This window comes from Rhinoraja longicauda, chromosome 5 (genome assembly GCF_053455715.1).
Source record: "Rhinoraja longicauda isolate Sanriku21f chromosome 5, sRhiLon1.1, whole genome shotgun sequence".
NCBI classification, from domain to species: domain Eukaryota; kingdom Metazoa; phylum Chordata; class Chondrichthyes; order Rajiformes; family Arhynchobatidae; genus Rhinoraja; species Rhinoraja longicauda.
The window spans coordinates 33,465,972-33,486,488 of record NC_135957.1 but is presented as its reverse complement, the minus strand read 5'-3'; positions in this window follow the sequence as shown (position 1 = coordinate 33,486,488).

The window sequence follows — 20,517 nt, the reverse complement described above, 5'->3', positions numbered from 1 at the left end:
ACAGGTAGAGGATGAAGAGGAGGGGGCCAAGGACTGAGCCTTGGGGGACACCTTGGGGGAGGGGAGCAGTGGGGGATTTACAGTTGTTAATGGAGATGAACTGGTGCCTGTCAGAGAGGTAAGATTTGAACCAGGATAGGGCTGTGCCGGTGATGTTAAAGGAGGTTTCAAGTCGGGTGAGGAGAATCGAGTGATTTATGGTGTCAAAGGCGGCGCTGAGGTCAAGTAGGATGAGGATGTTGAAGTTGCCAGCGTCGGAGGAGAGGTAAAGGTCGTTTGTGATTTTGAGGAGCGCAGTTTCAGTACAGTGGTTGGAGCGGAATCCGGATTGGAAAATTTCATACAGGTTATTGGTAGAGAGGTGGTATTTGAGTTGGCAAGCTACAGCACGTTCCAAAACTTTGGACAGAAATGGTAGGTTGGAGATTGGTCTGAAGTTGTTTGGGGTGTCAGGGTTGAGACCAGGTTTTTTCAGAATGGGGATGACAGCAGTGATTTTGAGGGATGGCGGGACGATGCCAGTGGACAGGGAGGAGTTTATTGTTGCAGTGATAAGTGGAGAGAGAGCAGGAAGGCAGGCCTTGACAAAGCTGGAGTGGATGGGGTCCAGAGAGCAGGTGGCAGTTTTTATTCCTGTGAAGAGGTCAGAGAGGTCGGTGGTGGAGACTGGGGAGAACTGAGGCAGGGGTTGACAGGATAAGGGGGGGGCAGGTGGTTTGAGGGGGAGCAGGTGCGTTGGTGGTTAAGGTGCTGTAGCTGCTGTCTATGGTACAGAATTCTGGCTGCTGATCAAGTAACTCAAGCACAACATCCCACCAACATCCAGAACCTTAACCCACATGTCCAGATTATGTTCCCACTGCTCGTCCAGCAATGTTCTAGTTCTGAAGCAGGAGCAGCTCCTTGGAAATAGACTACTTCACCAGTAGGCTGGGAAATGAAGGCTTTAAACTTAACTTGTTCTCCATATTAAAGGGGAAACTGATGAAAGAATTTTAAGATAATGCAAGCATAAACATGGACCTGTTGTTTCCATTTGTGAAGGAGTTGCAAATTAAGAACTATATGCACATGAGTGGCGATTCATTAAATCATTGAAAGCAATTGGTGGATTCAGATGAGGGGGCTTTGATTTGCAGAAGGATGAAGTCTGGGGATGAAAAGAAGACAAAATAAAGGAGCGAATAAGGAGAGAAGAGTAGTGAAGTGTAAATTAAGGATGACGGTAATGGATTTGTGGATTCACGTGTCGTGTATTGGAATTTTCCAATGATAAAAATAAAAAAGGGAAAACAAGTTGTGAGGAGGTCTTGTTCTGTGGAAAGATAAGAACTGGTTAAGTAGCAGGGCAAACGTTTGGCAGATGGAGTATATTATGGGGAAATGTGAGATTATTCATTTTGGCAAGAATAGAAAGGCAAATTATTGTTTAAATGGACAGAGACAATTAAATGCTGTGGGTAGACAAAATGCTGGAGTAACTCAATGGGTCAGGCAGTATCTCGGTAGAGAAGGAATGGATGACGTTTCGGGTCAAAACCCTTCTTCAGATTGAAGGGTCTTGACCCGAAACGTCACCCATTCCTTCTCTCCAGAGATGCTGCCTGACCCGCTGAGTTACTCCAACATTTTGTGTCTACCTTTGATTTAAACCAGTATCTTCAGTTCTTTCCTACACAATTAAATGCTGTAATGGGTTACGGATATCTTTGAAACACAAAGATAGAATGCAAGTGCATCAAGTGATTAGGGAAGTAAAATGTTGACCTTTATTACAAGGGAGATCAAATAGAAAAGTTCTGTCTTTTGCAAATGAACAGAGCATTGGCGAGATCACAGCTGGTGTAATCCGTATAGTTTGGTATCCCTTTTAAGAGGCGATATACTTGCAGTAGAGACATTTCAGACATGGGCCACAAGGTTGATTCCTGGGATGGAGGAAAACATCCAAGCCGATTGCCACAAGTCAGAACCCCATCACAGATATGGAGCAATTTAACTTTAAACATGTGTGGAAAGGACATTGTTTTTATTAGCACGCCGCCTAAATTTAGTTTTAGAGATACATACATCGTGGAAACATGCCCCTCAGCTCATCAAATCCCCGCTGACCAACGATCATCCTTACACTAGTTCTACGTTATTCCAGTTTCACATCCTACACACTAGGGGCAATTTAGAGGCTAATTAACTGACAAATCACATCTTTGGAATGTGGGAGGAAACCAGAGCACCGGGAGAAAACCCACACGGAGACCTTACAAACTCCATACAGACAGCGCCCATAGTCAGGATCGAACTCGGATCTCTGGCACTGCAAGGCAGCAACTCTACCGTTGCACCACTATTATCAATTGCAATGCAATATTCAAAGTTCATATCCTGCATTAATTTCATCTTCAATGTTCTACAAAATAAAGTTCTCATTTCCTCACAGAACAACCAGTCTTCATAAATATGAAACCATAACTTGAAGAGCCAAGGCTCAAATGTAACTCTTTGTTCGCCGAGATTGGTGACTTCCTATGACCTTGTACAAGGTCATATGTGGTTGGATCGCTCTTCCATAAATGTCAAGGTCACTCTTAGCTTCCCACCCTCAGGATCATTACAGATTGCTTCATTACATATCAGTGCCACATTTTCCAATTCACTGCTGCACTTGGGAATCCTCCTAGTTCCATTTAAGGTCAGGAGACTTCATCTACTTTTTCTTCAGTCCACACAAGCTGGCAGATTCGGCATGCAATTTAATCATAAGCTTTCCTGAAGTGCAAATCCTTGCAGGCTGCTATCATGCAATATTAATCCTTATTAGAGACAACCTTGCTACCTCATGCTATGAGCACCCGTATGTATCCCAGAAAGATTTTCACCAGTCTGCTCATATCCATCTGAGGGTACAATCACAACTACCCATCCCTCAATACTACCTCATCATTGCAGCTTCCAGAGTTCATGCAGTATCCCCCCCCCCCCCCCCCCCCAGTAGCTGGAAGAGTGTTGTGTGGATTATGACCCTTTTACAAGTTGGATGCTAAGATTAAGGTGCTAAGCAAAGATCAAGATGTTACGAGTTATTGCAATAAATTAGAAAAGTGTTGAAACAGATGGCACACAACTAAACTTAACAATATTTTTCTGGGAATTTGTCAATTTAATTTTGCAATCTTTATGGGACTTCGACCAACAACATAAGGTGGCACATAATGCTGTAGTAACACCATTTGAAAGCAGTTTCTAAGCTGCAGTGTCTCTGCAAATAGATTCCAGCAGGGGGCTGCTCTTTTACTTTGGGTGATGGTGAGCGATATTCAACATTGACTCAGCATCCATTTCGTGTCCTTTCTGCCTGTTGTCTCATTGATCTGTAGTTGTCTGTTATAGTTCCAGCAGCACCACGTTTGCTTTGCACAGTGCAGCACACCCACATCAAGTGTGATTTTTTCCCCACAATTTAAAAAAACATTGAGAATATTCTAAATTTTAAAAAAATGGATTCAAAACCGGCAAATGTTTCTGACAAATTGAAAAATCAGCTTAAGTGGCTTGTTCATTCATTTAAAAAAGTTAAGTGGCAACCACTTTGGAAAATTTCCACACCTGAAAGATATTTGTGAACTAGATCATCGTGATTGATCCGATCTTTTCCGTACACATCAAGTGAAATAACCTCTTATGTCTGCGAGTTAATAATACAATATTCTAACCCAGTATCTTCACTATCCTTTACACGAAAGCCATAGCAAATGGCTCACTGACTCCTTTCAATTTATCACGCTGATTAACATAGTCAGATACATCACGACAGAGAGACGAGAAAAGGGCAGAAACATTCAACCTTTCTGCAGTCATGTTGTGTTTTCCTGCGCCAAGAACATTTTTGATTTACTTGGAATACAGGAAGCATGTGATGGAAGTTTGAGTTGGTTTTCCTGTACTGAAATGGTGGAGAATACTATTGCTGTTATACAGATGTCAACTTGGCTCAGTGATGAGTGCTTTTGAAAGTTTCCCATAACATTGCATTTTATTGTCCCGGCCCTGCACGTATACCTTCCTGTCTCTCTCTCCCCACCATCCACAATAATTTATCAATGCACACGGGCTAGGAGCTGATGCATTGTCGCTACCCAGATTCAGGATGTGCAGCTTACTGGCAGTGGGGTCAAGGGTTAAATGTGGGCCCATGTTTGTCAATTAGCAGAATGAAAGGCTGGCCATTGAAAGTTTAAAATCTGCCCTGGGTTTTAGATAAGACTGGGTTTTAGATAAGACTGTAAAATGCTTTTGTCATTAACTTTACATCCCATGAAATATTGGTGAAGAATTTATCATACATTGTTTGCCAGGTATTTAAATGAAACCAATATGTAGATCTAACAAGCATACATTCACTAAATGCCCGAATGCTGAAGAATCTTAAAGTGAAACATTAGTTTATCAAGACATCATAAAGTAATTGTTTGTTGTCATTAGGGAACTGCACAGTACTTCAGTGAAGTGCTGAGACTAACACCCACACCTGTAGGTATACGGAATAGGGATGATAATATCAATTTTGAGCACCACTGCATCACCCAAAGTAAAAGAGCAGCCCCCTGCTGGAATCTATTTGCAGAGACACTGCAGCCTAGAAACTGCTTTCAAATGGTGTTATTACAGCATTTTGTGCCACCTTATGTTGTTGGTTGAAATCCCATAAAGATCGCAAAATTCAATTGACAACTTCCCAGAAAAATATTGTTAAGTTTAGTTGTGGACCATCTGATTCAGCACTTTTCTGATTTATTGCAATAACTCGTAACATCTTGATCTTTGCTGAGCAGCTATAATCTTACCATCCAACTTGTAAAAGGGTCATAATCCACGCAACACTCTTCCAGCTACTGGAGAGGGATACACACCATTTTGTTGGCATTGATGCTGGAGCTGTGGAAAAGATTCCTGAAGCACATCAGAAAATTTCTGGTCGAATGTGGGTGCAGGGATACCTGGTCTCTTGCCCACCTCCACCAGTTAAGCCAGTGCTGTCGTGGGAAAGGGCAATCTCTGCAGCATCCCGACACGTGGGGCGTGTTAACCAAGGATGTCCACACTTTAAGTGGGGGTGGATGCCAAAAACATCACTAATATTCCATCCATCACTCCGTGCGTTCTAAACCCGATTTGTGGCAATTTCTGCATGCATATTTATAACTTTGAAAATTAAATCTTTATAACCTTGAAAATTGAAACTTTATATTCTATATCCAATCATTAATATAACAGAGTTTGTTTTCAGCCCTTAGCCATAATCTTTCTCATGGAAAACCAGCGCGGTTAAGTCATGCCAGTTTATGCCATGTTTATGCCTGTCCGATCTATTTTCCCATTCATGTTGCTTTGATAGGGAGAAGACTGATGTTCCTTCTCATGTTCCTGTAGCTCCCAATGGTATTGCAATCTCAGTCACCTTGGCCAAAGCCAAAAGATACTTCAAGAGGGTGAACCCTCAGAAAGCGCCTTTACCTGATGGTATACCTGGTCACATTCTCAAAACCTGCGCAGTCCAACTGGCTGGAGTGTTTGCAGACATCTTCAACACTTCATTATCGAGTTCTGAGATCTCTGCCTGCTTTAAGAGGGCATTAATAACACCGGCACCCAAGAGGAGTAAAGTGACATGCCTCAGTGACTATCGACCAGTGACACTAATGTCCATAGAGATAAAGTGCTTTGAAAGGTTGATTAAGGTGCACATCAACTCCGACCTCAGCAAGAACCGGGACCCATTACAATTTGCCTACTGCCACAACAGGTCAACGGAGGATGCGATCCCACTGGCTCTCCACTCAACCACTTTGTCAACAGCAGTGTGGGCAACCAGGTCCTCCATGCAGGACGAAGGGATAAAAGACACACACATCACAACAAAGTCGTCATCCGGCAAGGGCGGACCCTCGCAGGTCTTCCGGGGGGCACGCGAAAGAGTATCGGCCAGGTGCATATCCTTACCGCGTTTGTGGATCAGCACGATGTAATGTAATTAGTGTAATGGTGTCCCTCATGTTATGCATCATGCTTTTGTAGTTACGCCCCTTTAGCTTTTGAGTGACCACTGCTTGCGAGATTCGGGTTAGTGTAAGTGGAACGTGCAGTTGTGAGGTCGTGCTTGCTATGTAGTTAATACAGTCTTTGGATCGTTATCCAAGTGTAAGGCTTCTGTTATTACACCGTCAGCACAACACACTTGGACACTAGAAATACATACGTCAGGCTGTTGGTCATAGACTACAGCTCCATATTCAACACTGCCAGCCCCTCCAAACCTGTAATGCACTGCTCCTCTATAAGGGTAATTAACAAATTAGCAGCCAAGAGTGACAGGTACTGCCAGTTTGTAAAATTGTTCCACAAGTTCTTGACAGAAATAACCAATCCCTCCACATGATCTATTTTAATTACTTGAAAAATTGAGTCACATGGCATGTAGATTTAGTGACATTTGTGAAACTTGTGAGTTTCTCAATTTTATCCAGGTAGCTTGATCAGTCTCAACTCTTTGCAGTCTCAAACATACCTGCAGAGACCAGGTGACCTTGCTCTCAATTTTCTCTCGGCTCCTGATCACACATTATACTTTTTCAACCGTATATAGTGTTCTCAATCCAATGCAGCCGTCACTGATCAGCACTGAGGAAGTATACATACCAAATGTATTCCTAAGCATGTGATGAAGCAACCACTCTGTTTGTTTTCCCTTGCTGACATTCTACTCTGCAGTGTCAAATTCCACAGCAATATACATTACAGCATGAACAGTCAACACCTTTGTCTGCTTTCAAACTGTACAGTTCATCACAAAAACACATGGATTCAGGTATTTTCTACAAATGTAAAGCTGAAAGCACTTTGTGTTCAGTTGTGCAAGGCTATCAAAGGGTATGCAAGCAAAGGCAGGCAAATGGAACTGATCTTATTGATTGATGGAGCAGACATAAGGGGCTGTATGGCCCACTTCCACCAATGTTCAGTTGTATGACCAATTGCTCAAGTGCACGATTCTAACCAGGGGTCTCGAGTTTTGAACTTTAAATAACGTACATCCACCTACAGGTGTACTCCAGCCAAAAGAATTGTTTCACAGCTGTACAAACCATCAGAACATTGATTTTATGCATCAATTCTATATGTATAGAATTGTTTCAACAGTATCTGTACAGGCTTGTACACTACAAAGGATGTTTCAACAGTATCTGTACAGGCGTGTTAACTGCAAAGCCCCATGCATTTGATGAGGCCGACACTGTGAAGCAAGAAGATGGCAAGTCAAGAATTAAATATTTTTGGTTAATGTCTAGGCTGAACTATGAAGAACCTTGGTGCAGACAGCTGATAATCACAGCTGATAACTTTTGCAAAGTGATAGAATGTTGAGAGATGAACCACAAATGCTCTCTGTGATTACAGCCACAATTGTACTACAGCAACTGAATACCTTGAAATAAAATAATGGAACATTTACCTGAGCACTTGTTCTGCCTGTGACACTTAGATTCGTTGGAATTTAACTGGACAGGTGCCAGCTTCAAAGTGAATTATCCATCAGTCGCTGCAATTGCCACATCAAGACCAGAGATGAGACATCTGAAGAGGAAGCATTTCCTGCTGGCTTTATTGCAATATGCTCTGTACATTGCATCACACCCAACACCATCAGCAAACCGAGTGTACCAGCTCCTAATGGGGAACAATAGCATTTCAATTGCTACTTCTTTCCTACCTATGCACACCTTATCTAAAATACAAATTAATGGATCTTGCTTGAAGAAGGGGTAATGGTGCACTGGTGTTTGTGTAATTAACAAGCAACTTGGACACCTGAGACAATGAAAAGAGTTCCAATCATACCTGCAGAAACTGTGGAATTCAATCAATTAATTAAAAAGCAGAACTTACAAATTGCTGGATTGTTCTAGAAACCAATTTCATTAACTGATGTCCTTAAGGAAGGAAATCCACAGCCCAACTTTGGAGAAGGCAGACCGATTTATAGAGGACTTAAGATGGGATTTATTATGAAAACCTGTGCAAAACACTCAGTTCACTTTGAATTATATCAAGGAAACACAGTATTGCACAAGTAGTCTGTACCAACTTAGATATTTCTCTGTTGAAGATGCTACATAATTTTGTATTTGGGCTGTTAAAAAGGAAAATACAAAATTGCCCACATTAGTTTTAGTACAAGTATGTCTGCAATTCAGTTAATGGACAAAGACTCCTGCACATTTCAAAGAGATTAATTTTGCAAATTATATAGAATTTTTTTTCCTTGTTATCCAAGAGCATACTGTTACAGTTGTTATTCATGGAAACATGGCAGTAATTTTACATAGAGTTCCGCACACAGGAAATGACTGAGCAATAATATTCTGTGCCGAGGAAGGTCAAGGAAGGAATATCAGCTGACAGTTCTGATCTACTTTGAATGCCTAGCAGACAGAGTCACAGTCTTACGTTTCACCTGAAAAACCATTGAGATTTTAAAAATGTGCACTCACATCACTGCCAATCTTGTACTTTCAATGAACAGGACAAAAAAAAAAATCATTTATGTAGCATATTGAACGGAGAGACCTCAACTTCGAGACTTGATGAAAGCACAATTATCTCTATAATAGAAGGGTTAAGGTTTCTGACTTGAGGGAACTGGACAAAATGTACATGCCTCAAAAAGATGGGGGAGAACCAAGAACTCTTTACATTTTATAGCAGTGAATGGAATTCAAGGAAATGTCAGTCCAGGGGGGGGGTCCTGTGGCGACTCCCAAGGTGGAAAAAGCGGGTGTCATCTGTTGTGATGCCCCGCAGCTGGAACTGGGTCTCCGCTTGGTGAAACCACACGCGAGCCCGGGTGGTCCAGAATGTCGGGAGCTTGAAGCCTACCGCGTCGACAGCTGCGGCCTGGTCGGCCTGCGAGCCGGACGGTCGGCTTTCCATCGTGTGTTCATCCTATCAATGGGCTGTTCGGGGTCACCAATGTGGCGCGTCGAAAGAGGCCCGAAATAAAGGCGAGGAGCCGGGTATTTCGGGATGTTCGGTTTTATTTCACAGTTATCAGACCGGTCAAGTCTGCTGGAATGACTTCGCGCCCAAAACATCGTCCTTATATACGTAGCAAAGGACCACCCCCCTGGACTGGTCCATTCCCGTGCCGAGGGGTCGGTAGTGGTATGGCCCGACCCTTGGGAGCCGCCACAAATGGAGAAAATTCAGATTGTCAGTGAGTTGGACGAAAATTGGTTGGACAACTATAGAACTATAGAAACTCTGACTCCCTGCTCCAAAAAGGTTTTTAACTGAATAATGGTTAATGTGTCAAATGTCGCCATGATCGGTATTAGTGAATAGGGACTGATGAAGGAAAGAAAATAATAATTTAGGTAGGAAATATAATAATTGAGGCATGAGGCATGAGGCATTGAGGCTTGCAAGGCCGAAGACTCGGGTTCAATTCCCACTACGTGTGTATCTGTACAGAGTTTGTATGTTCTCCCCGTGACCACGTGGGTTTTCTGAGATCTTCGGTTTCCTCTCACATTCCAAAGACGTACAGGATAGTAGGTTAATTGGCTTGGTATAATTTTAAATTGTCTCTCATGTGTGTTGGATAGTGGTAATGTGCGGGGATCACTGGTCAGTACGGACTCGGTGGGCAGAAGGACCTGTTTCCGTTCAGTACCTCTAAAATAAAATAAACTAAAGGAGGCAGAAACAGTAATATTGGAATTGTTTGCAATGTTTTTGGAATAAAAGTGGCTGATGGTCACCGGTGGTTTGCAGGTGTTTAATAGGCAAATGACTTTCCTGTGGACTAGAGGAATTAAACTATATTCTTCTGCTGTTAAATGGCAGGTTAATGTGTTCCACTCTGCAATAGTGGTGAGTCATTTAATCTGTCAGGCTTCAACCTGTTAATCCGTCTCCTTAATTACTGATTAATTTCATGTAGCCTTTGCTCTCTTTAATTGCTCAACAGCATTATTTTACATGGGGAGGTATTTTCTTAAACTTCATTGACCCGCCAAACAAAATTTGTCACGAGGAGTGGAATATAAACCAGCTTCATCTTTCAATGAACGTAAATGGTGTTTAAACATCTTCAAAGGGCTTCCACGCATAAATTGTTGGAACGTTACCTACCAAAATCATGCAAGGTCATTTATTGACAAAGGATAGCACATGCTTGCCATTAATAACCCATCTATTTTCAGAAGTGCAGCAGCCATGCAATCAACCCAGCTGTTGCTGCAAGAGCAGATGGCCTCCAACCGAGCCTGGCAGGAGTTTAGTTTAATAGTTTAGAAACACAGCACCGAAACATGCCCTTCGGCCCACCGAGTCTGCACCGACCAGCGATCCCCGCACACTTACACTATACTGCACACACTAAGGGCAATTTACAACAATACCAAGCCCAATTAGCCTACAAACCTGTACGTCTTTGGAGTATGGGAGGAAACCGGAGCTCTTGGAGAAAATCTATGTGGTCACAGGCAGAACGTGCAAACTCCATACAGGCAGCAACCATAGTCAGGATCGAACCAGAGACTCTGGGGCTGTAAGGCAGCAGTAGGATGGCCGCTTGTAGGATGGCCTTTTCCTTTACTGGTTGAGCCTTTCCCAAGGTGTCGAGTTACCAAACAGAACGATGAAGCAGGTATCAATAATTTGTCTCCAAAAGCCATAATACATTGTAAGTTATTGGTATGACTTGATAATATTTAATAGTGCATCCTACAGCCTTGACCATTCAATAAGGCCTGATAAGATTAAACTATATGCTTGTTGCATTTTCCCAAATAAAAAATAATCGTTTGTTTATAAATCAGTAGTAATTACTTGTTTTTTGGGGGAAAGGTGTTTTAAAATAGATTGCTATCTCAAACAATTATTTTTCAAATTAGTTCATAATAAAGTTGAGCACATGTTCTTTCTCAATGCAGGCAAATAAATGCCATATTTATAGTTAAATTGTTATAGTTATGAAGAAGTTCAGGGAATGTACACTACAGTTTATTATAATTGTCAGTTGGCAATATCAGTTATTTACCCATTTTTGAGTTGGTCATTTTTTTGAGGGCTGTTATTGTAATTTCTGACAATCACGTTAACTTTTGTGAGTTTTCATTGCGCCAATCCCACTTGAGATATCAACCAAAGAGACAGAAAACTACAAACCTTGACATATTGCAAATTTACAGATCAAAACACAAAAATAGTTTTAAAATACAAGAATCATTTTCAGAGTTGGAACTAAAATTCCTCATTTTTGTTCTATGATCATTTTCAATGAAGCAGAAATCTGAAACGCCAGTAGAATTCTCCAGAAAGTTTAAGGAAGGTGAATGTTTTGCAGCATTTTTCTGAATGATTTTGTATAAGAGTTTTGAGAAACCAAAGAATAATCATGGGAAAACAATACCATTTTATTCATTGACAACTAAATTTCAGAAATATTAATTACAAACATTACACTTTGTGTGCACACTTAAGTTTTCAAAATATAACATATGGACTTTTACACATACCCAGAGCTGGAAACTGTAAACATAATAAAAGGAATTTCAAGCTTTCGTCCATTATGTGAAAATAGAGAATTTTCCAAAGATATGATGAGTTTCTCTTGCGACATTTCATTATCTTATTAAGTACGTTTGCAGAAAGCTTCTTTCTACAATCGTTTGTCGCGCCAAGGTAGATTATAAAACAATCTTGACGAGGTCTGGAGTACAGCTTTTCTACTTGTTACATGTGCATAAACAAGAGCAAACCAAATCACTTTCAAACAGAATGACTTGGTTTATTTCTCATGGTACAGTTGTCTATTAGCAATTGTTTTTAAGCTGAAAATATGACTTTCAGCTTACTGGTGAAAAAAATGTTCAAAATGTCAGTTTGCCACTTTAAAGATATACCATATATTTCAAAGTTGCAATATACTTTAGAAAAGGCATTTACAGCTAGGAGTTGACTATCATTTTAACCACATATCTACAAATAAGCAATGACTAGAAAGCACAATTGTTCTAATATTTTATCTCTATATCCTTTTATATTTCTTCAATTATTTAATGAACATGGCAACTTTAATGTGGAATGGTCATGTTAGGTGAGTTTTTGGAAGGCAAAAAATACCCTGGTGCACACTTTAGATTCAACTGTGTAGGAAAATAACTGCAGATGCTGGTACAAATCGAAGGTATTTATTCATAAAATGCTGGAGTAACTCATCGGGTCAGGCAGCATCTCAGGAGAGAAGGAATGGGTGACGTTTCGGCTCAACTGTGACTTCCATTAGGGAATTGGATACAAACTTGGGAAACTTTGCAGGGATGGGAGGGAAGAACACGGGAAAATGTAAAGCTCTTTCAAAGTCAGGTGGATGCGATAAGTTAAATGGCTTCATTTTTACAATATGATTCTGTTTGTAAAAAAAACCCAACCTTTGTCTTATCACTGAACAAAAGTTATCAGAATTTTTCAACGTTTACTTAAAAAATGTAAATTTAGTTTACTAGTTTGTAACTATTGTGTGGCTGAAAATCTACATTATATTTTCATATTCCTGTATTTCAGGAATATTTTTTGGAATTACTAAATATACAGTTTCCCACTATGTTAAACATTTTGTATTTTATTGACTTTATAATAGGTGTACATTTTGAAATTCCTGCACCGAAGCAGAGAAAATTGGCAATGAAAGTACAATATAAAACAGTTTCACAAATATTTCAATTCCAGTGTCAAATGTAGAAGTACCTGCTCGCACAAAAAATCTTTAAGTCTTAACACAAGAAATCTGCACATTATTTTCCATGAGGTTAGTAATGAGAAAACAGGGGGTGGCGTACGATGGCTGCCTCGCCAACGGCTTGTCTCGTCTTTTTCCTTCTTTGTGTTCTTAGTTTGTTGTAAAATGTATGTTTTAGTTTATCTTTAGTTTTGTATTATGTGGGGGGTGGTGGGGGAAACTTTTTAATCTCTTTCCTCGACGGAGATGCGACTTTTTCCATGTCGTATCTCTGTCTGCACTGCGGCCTAACATCGTGGAGCTGGCGGCCACTTGCTGGGACCTTGGGAGCTCCAACCGCAGGAGCCTGCGGACTTAACATCATGGAGCTTACGATCCCCTTGCCACAGATCGACCTCGAAGCTCCAACTGCGGGAACCTGCAGACTTTAACAATATGGAGCTCGCAGTCCCTGGTTAGCAACCGACTTTGGGAGCTCCAAGCCACGGGAGCTTCAACCGCCCCGATCGCGGGAGCTTCGATCGCCGGCTGCGGGAGCTTCAATCGCCCCGACTGCGGATGGTTTGACTCCCCCGACCGAGGGAGAAAAGGAGGAAAGAAGATAAGACTTTATTGCTTGCCATCACAGAGGAGAATGGGGAGGAGCCGCTGTGGTGGATATCAATGTTACATTTTTTTGAGGTTGTGCGTCTTGTTGCTTTTTTGGTGTGACTGTATGGCAAACTAAATTTCTCGTATGTTGCAAAACATACTTGGCTAATAAATTACGATTATAATTATGATTATCTCCAAATCGGAGTCCAGCTGTGGAATTTGTTTACAGTCTTAAATCAGTGATTGAAAAAATGTAATAAGACTGGAAAGAACAGTAGATCGGATTGAAGTCGTCAACAGTATCCCGTGATGTGAACTGTGATGCTGGAAACCCATCACTGTGATGATACAGAATAACAATCTAATTTATTTAATTTATTAGGTGTATTGCACATCAGAATCTATTAGTCACACGAGAAAGTAATATTACAAAAAAATAATTTAACTAGGTGAAAGGTGTATGTCAATTCTATGGTGAGTTTTCCACCTATAGTTTGTTCAAATTGTAGTATTTATAGGCTTTTGATTCTGTACTTTGCTATAGTTCAATAAAATATGAAAGCAACAATAAAAAAATTCAAATACATCTACGTACATGACTCTTAATAATATTTAGAAATCAATTAATCTTGTAACGTAATGGAATCCTACTTACAATCAGGAATTTTAGGGGCGAGTGGAATCAAGAGATAAGGGGAGAAGGCAGGCACGGGTTATCGATTGGGGACGATCAGCCATGAACACAATGAATGGCGGTGCTGGCTCGAAGGGCCGAATGGCCTCCACCTGCACCTATTTTCTATGTTTCTATGAATAAAATGATCCTGGTATATGTTAATATGTGGAAAAAAGTGTGTTTAATTTGCTAAATTGGTGCTCATGGGACAGCACACGGAGAGTCTAGAGCACAAATCAATCTTACAGGACAGAGGCCTTCACTGGATTGTGGCAGTGGAAGTATAGAAGGAGAAATGAAAAGATACGAACCAATGGGGGAAAAAATGAATGGAAAGGGTGGACAAAGAGGAGAGTAAAAGAAAGGAAAGTTAAATGATATGGGATGTGGAGATTTGGTGGTGAAGGTCAAGAGGGAATGGGGGATGGCAGAGGTGCAAGGAGGATGATGGGGAGTAGAGGGAAAAGGGACAGGACAATGATGGGTAGGATGTGGGTAGGATAGAAAAGGTGCTGGAAGTCAGAAGGAGTCAGCAGGGAGGGAGGTGTGAGGAAAATGATGTGAACAAATAGATAATTGTGGAACAGGTCGGGACTGGGATATAATGCCTGTTGTGAAAGGTGGAGGGGGTCAAATGTACAGTAGCAAGGTGGGGTCTGGTGATTGGGGACAATAATTTGTAGCCAGAAGGGAGGAATTGAGGCAGAGGAGGACACTGCATAATACTCACTTCTAGTGGCACAGATAATACTTCTACAGAGGTTTATGACTAGTGTTGGCACATTGAGGGCATTGAGGACACAAGGTGCTGGAGTAACTCAGCAGGTCAGGCAGTATCTCTGGACAACATGGATAGGTGAAGCTTCGGTCAGGGCCCTCCTTCAGATGGATTGGAATAAGGGGAAGAAAGCAAGAAGATGTTGTCTGAGATACTCCAGCACTTTACTCTTTTCAGGAAGAGGTGTCATATTGAAGCTCATCAGTTTGTCGGTTAAAAAGTGGGACTTTCAATAGGGGTGTGGGTTGACTGTAAAATTTGACAACCGACTTCCAGTTTTGGAATAAACTAGAATACAGGATTAGGGTGAGCAAACAGGGTGCTACTGGACTGCGGATTCTGAAATTAATGGATGAATATGTTTAGAAAATTTTACATGGACTTGTTTTTTCCTCTTAAGCCGAGGTGATTTTAAAGTTCATCTAATTACATTTCTATTTGAGAATTTGGTCATCTAAGATTCCCACCCCCCCCCCCCACATCCCCTTCAGTCTTTGGACTGAACATTGTGATCTTACAAGAGTTTAAATGTGCCTTTGCTGCTACCTAGAGTCTATGTACTGGAATTGCATGCTGGCTCTCAGGATTCTCAACTGGATTGCCAACTGTATCCACGGCAGATTTTTAAACCAAGTACTATTTGCACCAGCATCCACAGGTGCAACTGGTACTACAGGTAAATATATATTTTTAATTAGCCTTTTTATTGACCAAAATGTCATAATAGGAGGCTATTCAGTCATTTGAGTCTAGGCCAACTCTCACAGCAATCTCATTTCCCCACTGATTTTCATTGTGACCTATTTTCCCTCACATGCAACTGAACTAATCCCTGATTTTCCCAACATCCATCTGTACAAGGGTGGATTTATTACAGCCAAATACCCCACCATCCCGTACGCCTGTGGGATGTAGGAAGAAGCCAGAATGCCAAGGAGAAACCTATGTTGTGACAAAGATTGAGCAAACTCCACATGGACAGCACCAGAGATCAGAATCAACGCCAGGTTGCTGGAGCTGAGAGACAGCTGCAGTACCTGCAACCCCAATGGTGAACACAGGGGCTTTCAATGCTTTATGTTATATTAGTATAGTGGGTATATTATTGGACTAGCTGAAGAGTTCTGGAGCATTGGCTCCAAGAGGAGAATTTAAATCTCCCAATCAAGCAATCAAATCCTTTCAGAATTTGACACAAAAGTTAGTTTCAGCAACACAAATCATGAAACTACTGGATTGTAGTAAAATTCTTTCTGGTTCACCATCATCCTTCATAAGGAGGAAATCATCATCCTTACCGACTCCACCCATTTTTCTGACTGCAGACCCAGTGTGTGGACTCTTTGCTGCCTCATCACTTTGGGGGCAATAAAGATAAATAATATACCGCATAATTAGTAATGTCCATGTTTCATAGAGTGCTTTTCAATTCAGAGAGGGTTTACTGGATTAGTACTTCCAATGGTGGGTTGATTTATGAGAAAAGAGTGGCCAAATTAGGCTTATATACAGTGGAGTTTAGGTGAGGCAGTGGGATCTTACTGAAGCACATGGACAAAGGGCTGGAGAGTGAGACTGTGGATGTGTTGTGAGTGGATCCAGAACAGTTCAACAGTAGGGAACTGCTCATTTAAGCCAGAACGTGGTGGACTTTTTTTCTCTGAGGGTTGAGGATCTTTGGGGAAGCCTTTTGGACAATAGACAAGAGGTGCAGGAGTAGGCCATTCGGCCCTTCGAGCCAGCACCACCATTCAATGTGATCATGGCTGATCATTCTCAATCAGTACCCCGTTCCTGCCTTCTCCCCATACCCCCTGACTCCGTTATCCTTAAGAGCTCTATCTAGCTCTCTCTTGAATGCATTCAGAGAATTGGCCTCCACTGCCTTCTGAGGCAATGAATTCCACAGAATTACATCTCTCTGAGTGAAAAAGTTTTTCCTCATCTCTGTTCTAAATGGCCTACCCCTTATTCTTAAACTGTGGCCCCTGGTTCTGGACTCCCCCAACATTGGGAGTATGTTTCCTGCCTCTAACGTGTCCAGCCCCTTAATAATCATTTGTTTCAATAAGATCCCCTCTCATCCTTCGAAATTCCAGTGTATACAAGCCTAACCGCTCCAGTCTTTCAACATATGACAGTCCCGCCATTCCGGGAATTAACCTAGTAAACCTACGCTGCACGCCCTTTTATTATTGTTTAAGGCAAAGGTTGATAAATACTTGATAATCAAAAGTGATGAAGGGTTACCACAATTGGAGATCAATGTGGATTTGAGGTTGCTTGAATGGCAGAGCAGCCTTGAGAGGCCAATGTACCCAATTCATATGTTCATGTAGATGTTGTGATTTATCCAATTATACATTAGGTTAAAAGCACAAGTTAAAAGCATCAGCACTCTTCATAAGAATGCAGATTATCTGGAGAACATGTTTTGTTATTATCACATCTTAAGCGAAATTTAAACACTTAAAATTCCATAAATAAAAGCAGTGATTCTTTTCTGTTGTGCACATTGAATTACTTTCACAAATTACACAAATATTAAGGCAGTGAGACACGAGGCCCCATTAATCATGAATGTATCACAGCTCATATTCAAATTTGTGCCATGAATGTAAATTGCTTGAACACAAGGTATGATTAAAAGACCTTTTTGGTTATCGATACATGTTGCTTGTTAACATATGAAACCCATCAGTAGCATCAGCAGCAATTTAAAAAAAATCAAACCTTCATGCTGGAATTACTTTAACACTGTTCTTGGAAACACATAAATTTATAAATAGAAAAGTCACTCTGTAAAAAAGTTAATGATTTGATAAAATGAAATGTTTACAAATAAGTCCTGTAATAGATTCATCCCAACAATAAAAAAACAAATACTGATTCAATATTTTGTGAGAAATATGGACTTTAACCCCCAAAGGCATCAAAACTAATGGAAGTCAGAAAAGGCCTTCAAATATTTACGTTAGAAAGATTTTTAAAAACTGAATGATTGTACTTCTGAAAACATTAACAGTCTTCTTCACCCCAAGTGTGTGAAGGAGAGATATCGAAGGTCCTTCCTTCCTGCTGCTGTCAGACTGCACAACCAGCACTGTTCCCAGCAGACCAGTGTATAAAGATAATTACCGTTATTTTATTTTTTAATGAATGCTTATTTATTTTTGCTATCCACTTTGCTGCTGTAACCCTGCAAATTTTCCTCAGTGTGGGACGAATAAAGGATTATTATTATTATTATTATTATTATTATTTATTATTGTAAAGCGAGTATCACCTTTTTCTGTTTTTGATGAATTTCTAATGTTTGTCTTGCTGACATAGTTAGTACCAAACAAAATAAATTAGTTTATTGGAAAGGCTCATCAATGTGTCCATTTTGGATATTTTTGTGACCACACGTAATATGAGTATATTAAAAAATCCTTTTGCCAGCCGCTACTCTTTACTTCTGATACAGGTCCAAACAGTAATTTTATATTGAAGTCATTTTTTCAAATAGTTTTATGAGTTTGTGGAAGAGTACAAAACCAGCATTTAGCTCACTTGGAAACCACGCATACCTTTGATATCCATACTTTACTGATAGCTCATCAAATCTTAGCTGACATCAAAGCTACCAAGATGGACCTTTACACGACTGTCTACAAGAGATCAAAATTGGAAATGGGATTTCAAATTTAGGCTGTTAACCAGTAACACTTGTCACAAATAATCCGAATAAGGATGATAATTGGGGTTTTGTGCAATTACCTCAATGTCAAAATAACCTGCCAAAAAATTATGAAAAATGCACCAGACAGCAGGAATCCAGGACAAGAGGGCAGGAATAAGCAAGAAATTGGAGGAGCAATCCAAATCAAGTAACAATACAATGGGATCCCCACTGCTGGTGGGAACAAGAACCATTCCTCACTGTTGGGTGGGGAAATGTCATTGGAGTGGCAAGGTGTGACCCAATTTAAGTTAATAAAGGCCAAGGAACAAATAGGAAGCAAAATAATATAGATGCCTCCTTTATTTTTTAAATGTCATGATGCATCACTCAAGTATTTTCTTTGTATTTGCCAGCTACTATATTTCCTTTTCTGAAAAAATGGTCATATTGAGGGAGTGCTGGGTAGGTTCACTAGGTTGATTCCCAGGATGGCGGGACTGTCATATGTTGAAAGACTGGAGCGACTGGGCTTGTATACACTGGAATTTAGAAGGGTGAGAGGGGATCTTATTGAAACATAAAATTATTAAGGAATTGGAGACTCTAGAGGCAGGAAACATGCTCCCAATGTTGGGGGAGTCCAGAACCAGGGGCCACAGTTTAAGAATAAGGGGTAGGCCATTTAGAACAGAGATGAGGAAAAACTTTTTCACTCAGAGAGTTGTAAATCTGTGGAATTCTCTGCCTCAGAAGGCAGTGGAGGCCAATTCTCTGGATGCTTTCAAGAGAGAGTTAGATAGAGCTCTTAATGATAGCGGAGTCAGGGGGTATGGGGAGAGACAGGAATGGGGTACTGATTGTGGATGATCAGCCATGATCACATTGAATGGCGGTGCTGGCTCGAAGGGCTGAATGGCCTACTCCTGCACCTATTGTCTATTGTGTTGTCTAAACTAATAGAATGATGGCATACACAAGTTGAATTAACATTTCACAAAAATTTTACGAAATAATGTTATGATGATTATCTAAATTCTTTTAACGCACAAGGCCTGACACGAAATACTTTGGCTTAGAATCAAAGATGAATGTGGTTAAAATGTAGGAAAATAGCATGGAACAGAATGAATAACAAATGTTGCAGAAGTACACTGGAGATCTAAATACAAAAGGACAATTGTCACTTTACCGTGACGTCAACTTGGGAATTAGGAGAAATTATGACAAAAGGCAACAAGAACTACCTGCCTGCCAGGTACTCATCAAATAAATTCAAAGCAATACGTCAGGTGAGAATATATATATATATATATATATATATATATATATATATTACTTTGATGCAGACATGTGGTAGATGGTTGGAGGGAACTGACAGGAAACTATATATCATCCCTACCCCTAAAGCTTGTCATATTTTAACTGTGACAGAGGATGCAAGAAGAGGGGATTCAGAACTTGCACAGAAGGCGCAGTTCAGCCACATATTGAATAGTGGGCCAGCTTGAGGGATCAGGCAGTGTACTCCCAATTCCTTGCATTCTGAGCAGTGTTGGTCGAACCCAATTGTAGCCTTGATTGAACTATAAGTGCCTGGATGAATAAACCATTTGTTAAACCAAAAAAAATGAATTCTAATCCCCTTGGACCTAATGAAGTACAGATGAGGCCTTGTTCCTATGGTAATGGTGGGTGAGGACAAATAGGGTAATGATGGGTGATGAGGACTAATATTTTTTAATATGGATTAATTAATTAAAGATAGAACTGACATGTTCGTTGAGTAGATCATTAGCATCAGAAATCACATGGTCAATGAACAGCCCAAGGCCACAAATTTGGAATGAGAAAGTTGTTCAGGAACTGGGGAGCTTCCTCCGTCCTGAAGGAAACCTAGAATTAGCAGATGAATGGGAGCAATATAAGGAAGAGATCAGAGATGGCCTTGATTGGTACAATGTGAACAATGAGCTAGGAAAATAAGATGGGGTGTGGGGGGGTTT